Raw genomic sequence first — 13,719 nt, forward strand, 5'->3', positions numbered from 1 at the left:
GACAGGCCAGAGATGGAGGATTGAAGCAAATGAACCCATTTTATAGACAAGTTTAACATTTTAACCAGATAACAATTTCATATTTCATGTTCCACAACAGAGATATTTGAGAGAGAGATTTCGCTCTTGCCCTACAATCTGTTGCCATTATTTGATACTCTCATCTAAAGGAAGCGGGAATAGAAAGAAAAAAAAACACAACAAAAAACTTTAATGACCGAACTGGAAACGTCTTTCTCTTCTATTATCCTTCTGCTGGTGATTAGGGTCTATAGGGAGATAATTTAGTTTTGAATTAATGAATCGAAAACTTCTCTCTTCTTCTGAAAGGAAGGGCAGATCTTTTGTGCCACTATCTGAAGACATCTTCCACCCTTGACAATGCACACTGAGAATTGGTTTTGTTTTAAGGTTGGAGTCCCCCCCCGCCTCCCCCTCCCGTCGCTTGTCAGTCTAGGGCTGATATGAGGGATCTCTCACTCTCTCTCTCTCTCTCTCTCTCAGTGCTGGTGTCTGGTGGAATCTGAACACTATGTGTGCATGCAGGTACAGGGGAAAGCATCACAACATGTGTTCTGGGATGTGTGCTGAATGGACACGTAATAACACCCCTTTCCAATAACTACAGCACATAAAGGGAAAAATATACAAAGGTAAATACCTCACCCACTGGTCCTGAATGTCCATCTAACAAGGACTACCAGAAACTACTTTTTAAATATACTGAACAGAAATGTAATCGCAACATGTAAAGTATTGGTCCCATCTAAAATGTGCAGTTTTGTCACAATAGAATACCACAGATGTCTTAAGCTTTGAGGGAGCATGCAATTGGCAAGCTGACTGCAGGAATGTCCACCAGAGCTGTTGCCAGATCATTTTATGTTAATTTCTCTACCATAAGCCGCTTCCAATGTTGCTTTAGAGAATTTGGCAGTACGTCCAACCAGCCTCACAAACGCAGACCACATGTAACCATGCCAGCCCAGGACCTCCACACCTGGCTGCTTTACCTGCGGGATCGTCTGAGACCAGCCACCTGGACAGCTGATGAAATCTATGAGTATTTATTTCTGTAATAAAGCCCTTTTTGTGGGGAAAAACAAATTCTGATTGGCTGGGTCTGGCTCCCCAGTGGGTGGGTCTATGCACTCCCAGGCCCACCCATGGCTGCACCCCTGCTCAGTCATGTGAAATCCATAGATTAGGGCCTAATGAATTTATTTCAATTGACAATTTCCTTCTAACTCAGTAAAATCTTTGAAATTGTTGCATGTTGCGTTTATATTTTTGTTCAGTATATAATTATAAACTGGGTGGTTCGAGCCCTGAATGCTGATTGACTGACAGCCGTGGTATATCAGACTGTATACCACGGGTAGGACAAAATGTTTAGTTTTACTTCTCTAATTACGTTGGTAACCAGTTTATAATAAAGCACTTCTGGAGTTTGTGGTATATGGCCAATATACCATGGCTAAGGGCTGTGTCCAGGCACTCCGCGTTGCGTTGTGCCTAAGAACAGCCCTTAGTCGTGGTATATTGGCCATATACCTCATCCCCTCGGGCCTTATTGCTTAAATGAAACGCACAGGTTTTAATTTACTATGGAAAACACAGGGGCCACATGTATCATTTGACATTTAACAGCCCAGAGAGACATCTCTATTGAAATGAATGGAAGTGAAGTGTGGACTAGCCACCATTTGGTGCTGTGTAGAACAAGTGGTGGCCAGAGAGCACATATTTAACTGTCCTTGTGGAAGTTCACATCTGGTGTGTGGAGCTGGGCGACTCGACGGCAGGGCAGTCCCTCCCCCGACGCCACTCTCACATTTCATCATCTGTTCTCCAGCACCGGGGAGCTCCGGCATAAGTTGGCTGCTCTGGATCCATCTGTTGTTATTATTTTCCACTGATAATTGGCTTGAACAATGGAATGCCTGTGTCTCCCTGCCTTTGAAACCATACACCCTGTTTATTTTCCAGACGTCTCATTTCTGCTCTCTCCTTCTCTTTCTTTCCCTCTATCTCCCCCTCTCCCCCTCTCTCTCTCTCTCTCTCCCTCCCGCTTACTCCCTCCCTAGCCCGGTGTCTGCACCCCCTCTTCCTTCATTTCTGCTTCTTCCCCTTCTACATTTGAGAGGGGCTTGCATGAAAATGACATCTTTGACTGGGCGCATCAGTATGTGTCACTCAGCATCTAAAGCTGGGCTCCAGATTTTCTTCGGGGCTCGGCTCCCATTCTCTTTGGTTCACTTGAAGTTTTAGTCATGAAGCCTGGCAGATTCAGGCAGACACTCCAGGAGTCTCGCTCCGTTGTGAGTTTCTGCATTTATATCCCGAGAGAGGGGGATAGAGAGACCGAGAGTAAGAGGGAGGAAGAGAGAGAGGGAGAGCAAGAAAGAGAGGGTCTGTAGACTGTAGGAGCTGGACATTTGCGGCTATTCTAAATCACTTTATGTTTTTTTTTCCTGGCTCTGAAGACCTAGCCTGTATTTCCTATACATCCACTAGGATGTGTCCATAGGGGTGCAGCAGGGAGAAAAGAGGAGGATGAATAAAAGCAGTAACAGTATGATCATTTTACTGGACATAATTGAAAGGAATATTCAAGCCCCAAAGTGACCTACCTTAACTACACTATATGGTTTTAGTTAGTGGATATATCCTTTTGAATTTTCTATAGATTATACACTATGTAACGCTTGCTTACACAAGTTAAGTGGGTAGCTGAAATGTATATTTTAAAAGTTTAAGATTAGGCATTTGTTATTGATGTATTAAAAACAGACTGATAGAAACAAATTGTATTGGATGTATACAGCATTATACTATAGTCATGTATTTGCATGTGCCTTTGTCTTTACAATAAACTTTGAGCCCTCAGCATTAAGGACAAACTCAGTCATTTTTGTTTCTGGACTGGTAGTGTGGCCGTTCTGGAGTTTGTTCATTTGTTCGGCTTGCGGATGACAGGTAGGGTTCTCAGTAGGCTCCTGCTCCTCTCTGCCTGGTCAATGCCAGTCCTTCATTTGCTGAGTGTTTGTGTTTATGCAAAAGGGCCTCTTCCTGCATATTTAATCTAGAGCAAGGCACTGGCTTTTGTTGTGTTTAGACCACATACCTCCAGTCCCTCTGAGCACTGCAGTCAGGACTCCCTTCAGCTCTCACACTACAACTACTTCTACTACTTCTACTGCTACTAGCTACTAGTAACACTGACAGGCTTTTCTTCTGTTTGAGAAGTGGATTGTAGACGTCTTGTTAAACCTGGGGGAACCTACATTAATGTTTCATTAATGTAATGAAACTCAGGCTCACGGTTCATGGGTAAGTCAGTAAAGATTTTCATTTAGCATTTTCTCATCTTCTCTCATCTTGTATGGGTTCATGTTGGATGTGTGTACGCGGTAAGTGTGTTCTGTAAGTGTTGTACAGAACTGTGCCGTAGGTAGAGAGATGCGTTCCCCTGAAGAGCTGAAGTTATTTTGGAGGTCCAGGGTTTTAGAATGAAGGCGACCTTCAGACAGACTTCAGGGCTGCCTGGCCGATGGTTCACTAGTGCTTGCATAGAAGAGGCTTGCATTGTGTGATCTTCACTCCTGTTCTTTAGTTCAGTAGGGTCGAGCTGTGTGATTAGTAAAGTAGTGAATGTGCTGCTCTGACGGGTTCCTCTCACCTTCTCTTCCTCCGTCCGTCTTTGTCCGGGGAAATGGAATCTGCGGTTATTGATATTAATAGCACACAGGATCTGTGGCGGGTGAATGGAGGAGCAGGGCACCGAGACTTGGGAGTGGAAACGTGATATCGCAGGAGAGAATTGACAGTCCTTCTGTTTGAAAGGGTGGAAAGGAATTGGCCGTAGAAATAGCATTGCATAATCTGGCTGTAGGTTAGCCCCTTTGTGCTGTCAATGTGAGTAGGGTACATATATCCGTCTACACCGTTGTATTTTTGTGTGCTCGGAGTGAGACTGAGCAACTTCATGATTCCAACTCTCTCTTACTCCCTGTCTGCCTCTCACTGTCCCAGCTACAACTTCTCAATTGTAGGAGAAACCATATGAAAAAGTGAATTTTTTTCTGTTTGCTTCCTGGATCAGTAGATTAGAATTTGTGTAGATCCAGAGTGAAGTAATTTGGGTATCCAGAGGAAGGGAATGCTCTATTCAAAGAGCTCTGTTAACATTTAAATAGTGTAAAGAAATGCGCTGCCTTGTTTGTTCTGGGTTAGGAGTGAAATTCCACTTCCTTCGTATTAAAGCGGCAAAGCTCTTTCTGTGTACTCTGTGTTTTGTTCTTAGCTCAGCAAAACGTGAGGGCAGGTCCAAAGAATCTCTGGGATCAGACAGGCTGACATTCAGCAGGCTGCACTGTTGCCTTTTCAGCTTACAGGAAGAAAAAAAAAAACCTCTAAAAGGGCTTGAGGGAAGTTGGGTTTAATTGGTGGGTTTTGAGCTTGTTTGCATGTCAGAAAGTGCTGTTGTTTACAGTCTATGTGAGTGTGCAATATAATGCCACAATCCTTGCCAATCGCATTGAGAGAGAAAATATGCTTGATATTATGAAGCTGTTTTATGAGACGTAGTTACGTTTTCATTGAATCAGTCTGTCTTAATAAAGCATGAAAGAAATGAAGACAAAAATACTATTCAGTCAGCCCTTTAGTGAATCACAGCTGTAAATAGCTGCATTTGTTTCAGAATGAGTCATGCCTTATATCAGGGGTTCCCAAACTTTTTCACTCAGCCCCCCCTTTTTCAGCATTGGGGAACACATGGGTACAAGCACTGTTCATGACACAAACTGTCCACATCCCTCTTGTTGGCTGAGAGAACATTTTAAATGTTTAAGCTCATTTCATGCAATTCTACACATTTTGTCATGGAGTACAGAGAACATTTTGCCATGTCTAATGTGTATTCATGTGATATTTGAGTGACTCAAACATTACTACAAAATGTATGGTCAAAATAACCTAGCTAATAAACGTTAGCTGACAATACAGTGCATTCGGAAGGTATTCAGACCACTTGACTTTTTCCACATTTTGTTATGTTACAGCCTTATTCTAAAATGGATGACAGAAATAAAAATCCTCATCAATCTACACAATACCCCATAATAACAAAGCAAAAACAGGTTTTTAGATTTTTTTTCAAATGTATTAAATTTGTTTTTGAAATACCTTATTTACATAAGTATTCAGACCCTTTGCTATGATACTCGAAATTGAACTCAGGTGCTTCCTATTTCCATTGACCATTCTTGAGATTTGAGATTTGGAAAGACACATGCCTGTCTATGTAAGGTTCCACAGTTGACTGTGCAGCAAAAACCAAGCCATGAGGTCGAAGGAATTGTCCGTAGAGCTCAGAGTCAGGGTTTTTGTCAAGACACAGATCTGGGGAAGGGTACCAAAACATTTCTGCAGCATTGAAGTTCCCCAAAAACACAGGGGCCTCCATCATTCTTAAATGGAAGAAGTTTGGAACCACCAAGACTCTTCCTAGAGCTGGCCGCGGGGCCAAACTGAGCAATCGGTGGAAAAGAGCCTTGGTCAGCTAGGTGACCCATAACACGGCGGTCACTCTGACAGAGCTGCAGAATTCCTCTGTGGTGATGGGAGAACCTTCCAGAAGGACAACCATCTCTGCAGCACTCCACCAATCAGACCTTTATGGTTGAGTGGCCAGACGGAGGCCACTCTTCAGTAAAAGGCACAAGACAGCGTGCTTGTAAGATGAAACTCTTTGGCCTGAATGCCAAGCATCACTTCTGGAGGAAACCTGGCACCATCCCTAGGGTGAAGCATGGTGGTGGCAACATCATGCTGTGGGATTGTTTTTCAGCGGCAGGGACTGGGAGTCTAGTCAGAATTGGGGGAAAGATGATGGAGCAAAGTACAGAGAGCCTTGATGATAACCTGCTCCAGAGCGCTTAGTACCTCAGACTGGGGACCAAGGTTCACCAACCCTAAGCACACAGCCAAGACAACGCAGGAGTGGCTTCGGGACAAGTCTCTGAATGTCTTTGTGGCCCAGCCAGAGCCCGACTTGAACCCGATCAAACATCTCTGGAGAGAACTGAAAATAGCTGTTCAGCGACACTCCCCATCCAACCTGACAGCGCTTTGGAGGATATGCAGAGGAGAATGGTGTCATGCCTGCTCCCGCTTTCCCTCCCTGGCGCTTGAGGGTGCCAGGCTGCCCAGGACTACGCACTCCTGCCACCATCATTATGCACACCTGCTCCCCTCGTCACGAGCATCAGCGATTCATTGCACTCACCTGGACTCAATCACATGTGTTATTTCCTCCCCTGTAGCTGTCTGTTCCCCGCTTCTGCATTAATTTGTCATTTTGTTACCCAGTTTTGATGCTGTTCCTGTCCTGTTCCATGTCTGTGCTGTATTAAATGTTCACTCTCTGTACCTGCTTCTCATCTCCAGCGTCGGTTCATACAGAATGCTGAAGCCATCAAATGAAGCATTGGGGAGTGCTGGCTTTTTGGTCTTGGTGGTGACACCGATGGAACCAGGGTGGTGCCTCAGCTGGTTCGTCAGGCTTCCACACCCCAGCTGGCTCGAGAGGTTTCCTTGCCCCGTTTGTCTCGGCAGGCTCTCTTCCCACGTCATGCCTCAGACGGATCGTCAGGGTTTTACACCCCCAGACGGATCATCAGGCTCCCACATCTCAGCCAGCTCGCCAGGCTCCCACGTCTCAACCGGATCGTCAGGCTCCCACGCTTCAGCCGCTTCGCCAGGCTTCTACACCCCAGCCGGCTTGTCCAGCGCCCATGCCTCTGCCGGCCCGTCAGGCTCGCCCAGGAGGGGGGCTTCTGTCACGCCTGCTCCCGCTTTCCCTCCCTGGCGCTCGAGGGCGCCAGGCTGCCTAGGACTACGCACTCCTGCCACCATCATTACACACACCTGCTCCCCTCGTCACACGCATCAGCGATTCATTGCACTCACCTGGACTCAATCACATGTGTTATTTCCTCCCCTGTAGCTGTCTGTTCCCCGCTTCTGCATTAATTTGTCATTTTGTTACCCAGTTTTGATGCTGTTCCTGTCCTGTTCCATGTCTGTGCTGTATTAAATGTTCACTCTCTCTACCTGCTTCTCATCTCCAGCGTCGGTTCATACAAATGTGAGAAACTCTCCAAATACAGGTACCAAGCTTGTAACGTCAATCCCAAGAAGACTCGAGGCTGTAATCACCGACAAAGGTTCTTCAACAAAGTACTGAGTAAAGGGTCTGAATCCTGAATGTTATTTTTCAGTTTTTTATTTGTAATACATTTGCAAGCATTTCAAAAAAACTGTTTTGTTTTGTCATTATGGGGCATTTTGTGTAGATTGATTGGGGGGAAAAACCAATTAATCAATTTTAGAATGTGGAAAAAGTCAAGGGGTCTGAATACTTTCAGAATGCACTGTAGCTTTCGAAGGTCTGCAATGACTGACATGACGAGAGGAAAACTGATGATGCACTACCCAATTTCGAAATGACACCTTGTGCATTTTACTATTCAGAGCACATACAGTGGCTCTTTGAGTATGCAAAAAAAATGAAAAAATTGTAGTATGCGACAACCGAGTATACTTTAAATGCCCTGATGTCATATTCATTTTGGCTTTGACAACAGCTGATCAGTTACATATGGGGATGCTCTACGGAAATCAATGAATAGCGATAAAGAATGCAATCGCACATGAAGCATTCTCAGTGTGTGAAAATAGAATAAGTTATAGTATGTGAATTTTCAAAAATCGAGTTTGGTTTAAATGCCAGGATGTTATACTCATTCGAGCTTTTCATCTATTAGAATTTGATGCTCAGTTTTCCACAATGTGTTGGAAAAGGTGGGATGGCTACAAGTGACAGGCCCTAGTTCTCTTCAAGTAGCCAAACAACAAAACTAGGCTACTTAATTGGGAAGATTCCGAATAGCGAAGCTTCTGCGGTGGTGTGCAAATGTACAGTGCCTTGCGAAAGTATTCGGCCCCCTTGAACTTTGCGACCTTTTGCCACATTTCAGGCTTCAAACATAAAGATATAAAACTGTATTTTTTTGTGAAGAATCAACAACAAGTGGGACACAATCATGAAGTGGAACGACATTTATTGGATATTTCAAACTTTTTTAACAAATCAAAAACTGAAAAATTGGGCGTGCAAAATTATTCAGCCCCTTTACTTTCAGTGCAGCAAACTCTCTCCAGAAGTTCAGTGAGGATCTCTGAATGATCCAATGTTGACCTAAATGACTAATGATGATAAATACAATCCACCTGTGTGTAATCAAGTCTCCGTATAAATGCACCTGCACTGTGATAGTCTCAGAGGTCCGTTAAAAGCGCAGAGAGCATCATGAAGAACAAGGAACACACCAGGCAGGTCCGAGATACTGTTGTGAAGAAGTTTAAAGCTGGATTTGGATACAAAAAGATTTCCCAAGCTTTAAACATCCCAAGGAGCACTGTGCAAGCGATAATATTGAAATGGAAGGAGTATCAGACCACTGCAAATCTACCAAGATCTGGCCGTCCCTCTAAACTTTCAGCTCATACAAGGAGAAGACTGATCAGAGATGCAGCCAAGAGGCCCATGATCACTCTGGATGAACTGCAGAGATCTACAGCTGAGGTGGGAGACTCTGTCCATAGGACAACAATCAGTCGTATATTGCACAAATCTGGCCTTTATGGAAGAGTGGCAAGAAGAAAGCCATTTCTTAAAGATATCCATAAAAAGTGTCGTTTAAAGTTTGCCACAAGCCACCTGGGAGACGCACCAAACATGTGGAAGAAGGTGCTCTGGTCAGATGAAACCAAAATTGAACTTTTTGGCAACAATGTAAAACGTTATGTTTGGCGTAAAAGCAACACAGCTCACACCATCCCCACTGTCAAACATGGTGGTGGCAGCATCATGGTTTGGGCCTGCTTTTCTTCAGCAGGGACAGGGAAGATGGTTAAAATTGATGGGAAGATGGATGGAGCCAAATACAGGACCATTCTGGAAGAAAACCTGATGGAGTCTGCAAAAGACCTGAGACTGGGACGGAGATTTGTCTTCCAACAAGACAATGATCCAAAACATAAAGCAAAATCTACAATGGAATGGTTCAAAAATAGCATACGTATATACTGTACTCTATATCATCGACTGCATCCTTATGTAATACATGTATCACTAGCCACTTTAACTATGCCACTTTGTTTACATACTCATCTCATATGTATATACTGTACTCGATATCATCTACTGTATCTTGCCTATGCTGCTCTGTACCATCACTCATTCATATATCCTTATGTACATATTCTTTATCCCCTTACGCTGTGTATAAGACAGTAGTTTTGGAATTGTTAGTTAGATTACTTGTTGGTTATTACTGCATTGTCGGAACTAGAAGCACAAGCATTTCGCTACACTCGCATTAACATCTGCTAACCATGTGTATGTGACAAATAAAATTTGATTTGATGATTTGATTTGAAATAAACATATCCAGGTGTTAGAATGGCCAAGTCAAAGTCCAGACCTGAATCCAATCGAGAATCTGTGGAAATAACTGAAAACTGCTGTTCACAAATGCTCTCCATCCAACCTCACTGAGCTCGAGCTGTTTTGCAAGGAGGAATGGGAAAAAATTCAGTCTCTCGATGTGCAAAACTGATAGAGACATACACCAAGCGACTTACAGCTGTAATCGCAGCAAAAGGTGGCGCTACAAAGTATTAACTTAAGGGGGCTGAATAATTTTGCACACCCAATTTTTCAGTTTTTGATTTGTTAAAAAAGTTTGAAATATCCAATAAATGTCGTTCCACTTGTTGATTCTTCACAAAAAAATACAGTTTTATATGTTTATGTTTGAAGCCTGAAATGTGGCAAAAGGTCGCAAAGTTCAAGGGGGCCGAATACTTTCGCAAGGCACTGTAGTTTTTGTTCCCCATAAAATGATCACGAATATTGCATCGTAGGCTACATCTTTGAAAACAGAAGTCTGTTATTATTATTATTATTCGTTTAAGTGAATTTCTGTTTTTTAATTGAAAAGTGTTTCTTGGCCTTTGTCAGAGCTTTTAAACTAAATAGTTGATTTCTGAATGTGTCTGCAACGGGGACTTGGGATGTGGCTGCATTATTGATGTCATGTTAATCAGGCCTTTTGATTTGAACACATGGATTGTTTTAGTTTTGAAAGCTAGACTAACTATTTAATTTATGGATCAAGCCTTAGCAGTCATTCTGATCTCGTTCCCAATGATCAATGCTTTACTTTATCATGTTGTGGTTCTGAATTTACGATGCACCCGTCTGTCTGTCCATGGTTTTTTGTGCAATAGCCTTTAGATTTGTACTAGGCTATGTCATTTAATTTATATATCTGTTACAGTACTTTGGCTTCACTAACAAAATATGTTGAAATGGATCCAAAGGACCTGTTTCTGTCTTCAGTCCTTTTTAATTAGGGTAGATGGGCTATATGGGCTAGGGTATAGGTTGAATGTGATAGTCTGCCTATTACCAGCCTGAGTAGGCCTTTAACTAAATTAGGTTGAATGTGGTAGTCTACCTGTAACCAGCCTGAGTAGACCTACTTTATCAGAGTTTAGAGAAGGTAATCAAATTGGAAATAAGCAATTATCAGGCTGGTTAATTAATGCGATGCATGTCTGTTGAATTTGGAAAGATCCACCCGCGCTCGGCCAGTCAGGAGCCGCTACTGCGTTGCGGCCGTGGCATACTGCATACTTTTTACTAAACTGTATGTGCTAAATAGTATGCGACGATGAGTAAGTATGTAGTACGCTAGTATGGGTATTTGGACACAGCTAGTGACTAGGAAAATCTTCGGTACACACACCCTAAAAACAAACACTAATGTCCTGAATATAGATATCACTGACTCTGCACTGCCTATCCTGTTGGACACCCTCTTACTATCCTTCCTAAGCTCTTTATATACATCCACCACCCATTTACAGAGACCAATGTTAAACCAATCCAATGCTACGTTTTGTTTTCACATAATGGTGTTTAGTTCATGGTATGATAAATAGACCAATCTGTGTAGAATGATGCAGCTAGCGTCACTAAGTGATCGAAACATGCTGGCTAGGCTGAAAGGACAGCGAGTGAGGAAACTCTGGCATGTCCTATTGACAGACAGCCATCGAGTTGGGCATCCATTAATATGGTAATGACGTGTGAAAGTTCATTAACGACCCGCCACGGAAGTAGCCACAAAAGTAGCCACAAATATCGTATTAAGCATGCTCAGAGTAATTAATGGAATAACTTTACTTTGTGGTAAATATTCATGGCCTCTTCTTTTCTGTCAGAATGGTGTGAAGAGAGTAGAGAGCTTGTCCATTAGAAGGGCTGAAGAGCCGTCCAGAGTGGATGTGGGGCCTTTTGTTCGGATTGGGTGCGTTTCAGTGGAGGGGTATTAATTCATATTTTGAACATGCGATCCTGCAACAAAGCCAGAGGCAGCATTGATAACATACCTAGAACATGAGAGCATATTATAGAGCATATTTTGAAGCAGTGACCTCTCGCTAAGGGGTTCCACTTCACAGTTCTGTCTTTGTTCACATTCAAAAACATAGTCACACCACTCAAATAGTTTGAACCAAGACAAAAAAAAACATTCCAATGAGATGAAATACTGTGTATGTATGCATACATCACAATCAAGTACAAGAATGTAATTGAACATAAAGATGATGCTTATTTGTTGCTACAGCAAACTCCATTTAACACAACATACGCTGTAGGAACAGAATTGGCACATGCTTTTTAATCATAGCAGTCTTTCTGTGTCTGTATCTCTATATCTTTCCAACAGATATAGATACAGATACAGTCTTAGAACTCCTACGAAGAACACTTTTGTTGTCCTTCTGTTTCTCCTCCCCACACAACATACATGTACTGAGCTGTCCGTTCAGCACTTTGGCAGCAAGCATTTTAAGATGCTCCTCCACTTTCTTTTGTCTCAGGAAGTTGTTGCGTTTTGATTCATGTTCTTAGCCGAGCCCTCTCGCTGAGCGGTAACATAACCCACCTGGGTGGGTAATCATCTCAACCAGGAGTTATTCTGTTCCCTCAAATCTCAATGGTGGAGTGTGTGATGGGCTCCACAAACCCAACTGGGCAGAGCAGCATGCGCTTGTTTATCCACACCCTCAGCTCTCGGCACCCCCACCGCTCTAAACGCTACTATTACAGCCGCGTGCAGTTTTAAATTGACACAATTATCTATTTAAGTGTTACAAGATGTGCATTATATTGCGGAGAAGGAGGGGGGGGGGGGGAGCACTGACACAGTTGCTATCGGAGTTATGTTTCCTTTTTTCTCTCCAATACACATTTTCTATCATTAAAGTGATGGCACATTTATCTAAATGGATGTTATGCATTGGGTAAACTCATTTAGTTCCCTGGGCCTTTTCAGGTGATAGGGATTAATGATGTTTAGTAGTTTGAAACTGAAAATATCTGTCATTTGTCACCACTTGCCATTGATTTACGATGTCATTGATGATATGTTAATTGGAGTGTAACGAATCAGAATAGTAAGAGAGTTGTATAAGAATAGTTCATTTTTAGATAAACACTTTAGACCTGCACAAACGCCTGGCCACAGCTTTGACTGCCAAATGTGAACTTCACAAAAGAACAGTGTCAGAGAGTTGGACTTTTTTTCATATTTGGATATGCTTTAATGCTTTTATTCAAATGCTTCTGAGATATTGCCCATAGTCACTTTTCAGTTTACCATAAAAATACGATTGTATTTCTTTTTGGGGGGGGGGGGGGTTGAGTGCTCAGTATAGAGTGCACAGTGCATGCTGAACAGCTAGTGCGCTCCAGAATGTTCTATTATTCCAGTAAGCATATGACAGGTTGTGCTCTTCCACCAGGTGGAGTCATCTTTGACAACGGCAAGGAATATTTAACAAAAAATGGTCTTGCAAATAAATGGTTCATTTTCATTTAACAGCCTCATTATTCGCTTTATTGTCCTCCACAGCTATAGTATAGTGAACGACTGTACTTACGGTATCCACCAGATGGAAATGTACAGATGCGGTAGACGATGAGCCTAGGATAGCTACGTGTGACTTGTAGCCTTCTGTTTGATGCTGATGGTTACACAGAAGGTAGACTCTATACATTTACAACCACTCTGAGAAGAGTCTGAAGATTTGTGACACCATTAAAAGGAAAGACAAACAAAAACAGCTGGATGGAAAGACAAAACATTCGACTTCTTTATAATTACCCAGGAAAAGTGTTATACCTGTTTATTGTGTAATTGTGATGAATCCTGATCATTAGCAATAGAAACAGTTGAGTGGCCTCATACAGCAAACTGTACTAATAAACATTGATTTTGTCTGTTTATCTTTCAGCCATTTTATTTGTGGGGATTGCTGATGACAAATGCAGTAGTTAGTGGCAGTGATTATTCAATAACAACCTCTAATTCCCATGTCCTCTTTCTTCAGGGCAAGGAGGCTGAAGTCACTACGCTGGAACTGAAGATTGCTTTAAACAAGCAAGTCCTTCTAGAAGGTAAACACACAATTATTCATTAGATTACAAACTCAATGTTGAGGGTGAATGTTGTATCAGATTGGCTTAATAAATAACCTGCTGCAGTCTGGTTGCCTTGTTTGTACATTTGGTGA

The 13,719-nt window shown here is 42.5% G+C and overlaps 1 protein-coding gene across 4 annotated transcripts in view; it reads left to right on the plus strand.

Moving 5' to 3' along the window:
* Positions 1–13,719, plus strand: part of LOC139413348 (forkhead box protein P1-B) — a 208,293-nt gene that overhangs the window by 77,212 nt on the left and 117,362 nt on the right. For all 4 annotated transcript variants that reach the window (XM_071160598.1, XM_071160596.1, XM_071160600.1 and 1 more), the window contains exon 4: positions 13,537–13,603. The gene's annotated coding sequence lies outside the window, so the exon portion shown is untranslated. The remainder of the gene's footprint in view (positions 1–13,536; positions 13,604–13,719) is intronic.

This window comes from Oncorhynchus clarkii, chromosome 7 (assembly GCF_045791955.1).
Source record: "Oncorhynchus clarkii lewisi isolate Uvic-CL-2024 chromosome 7, UVic_Ocla_1.0, whole genome shotgun sequence".
In the NCBI taxonomy this organism is placed as follows: domain Eukaryota; kingdom Metazoa; phylum Chordata; class Actinopteri; order Salmoniformes; family Salmonidae; genus Oncorhynchus; species Oncorhynchus clarkii.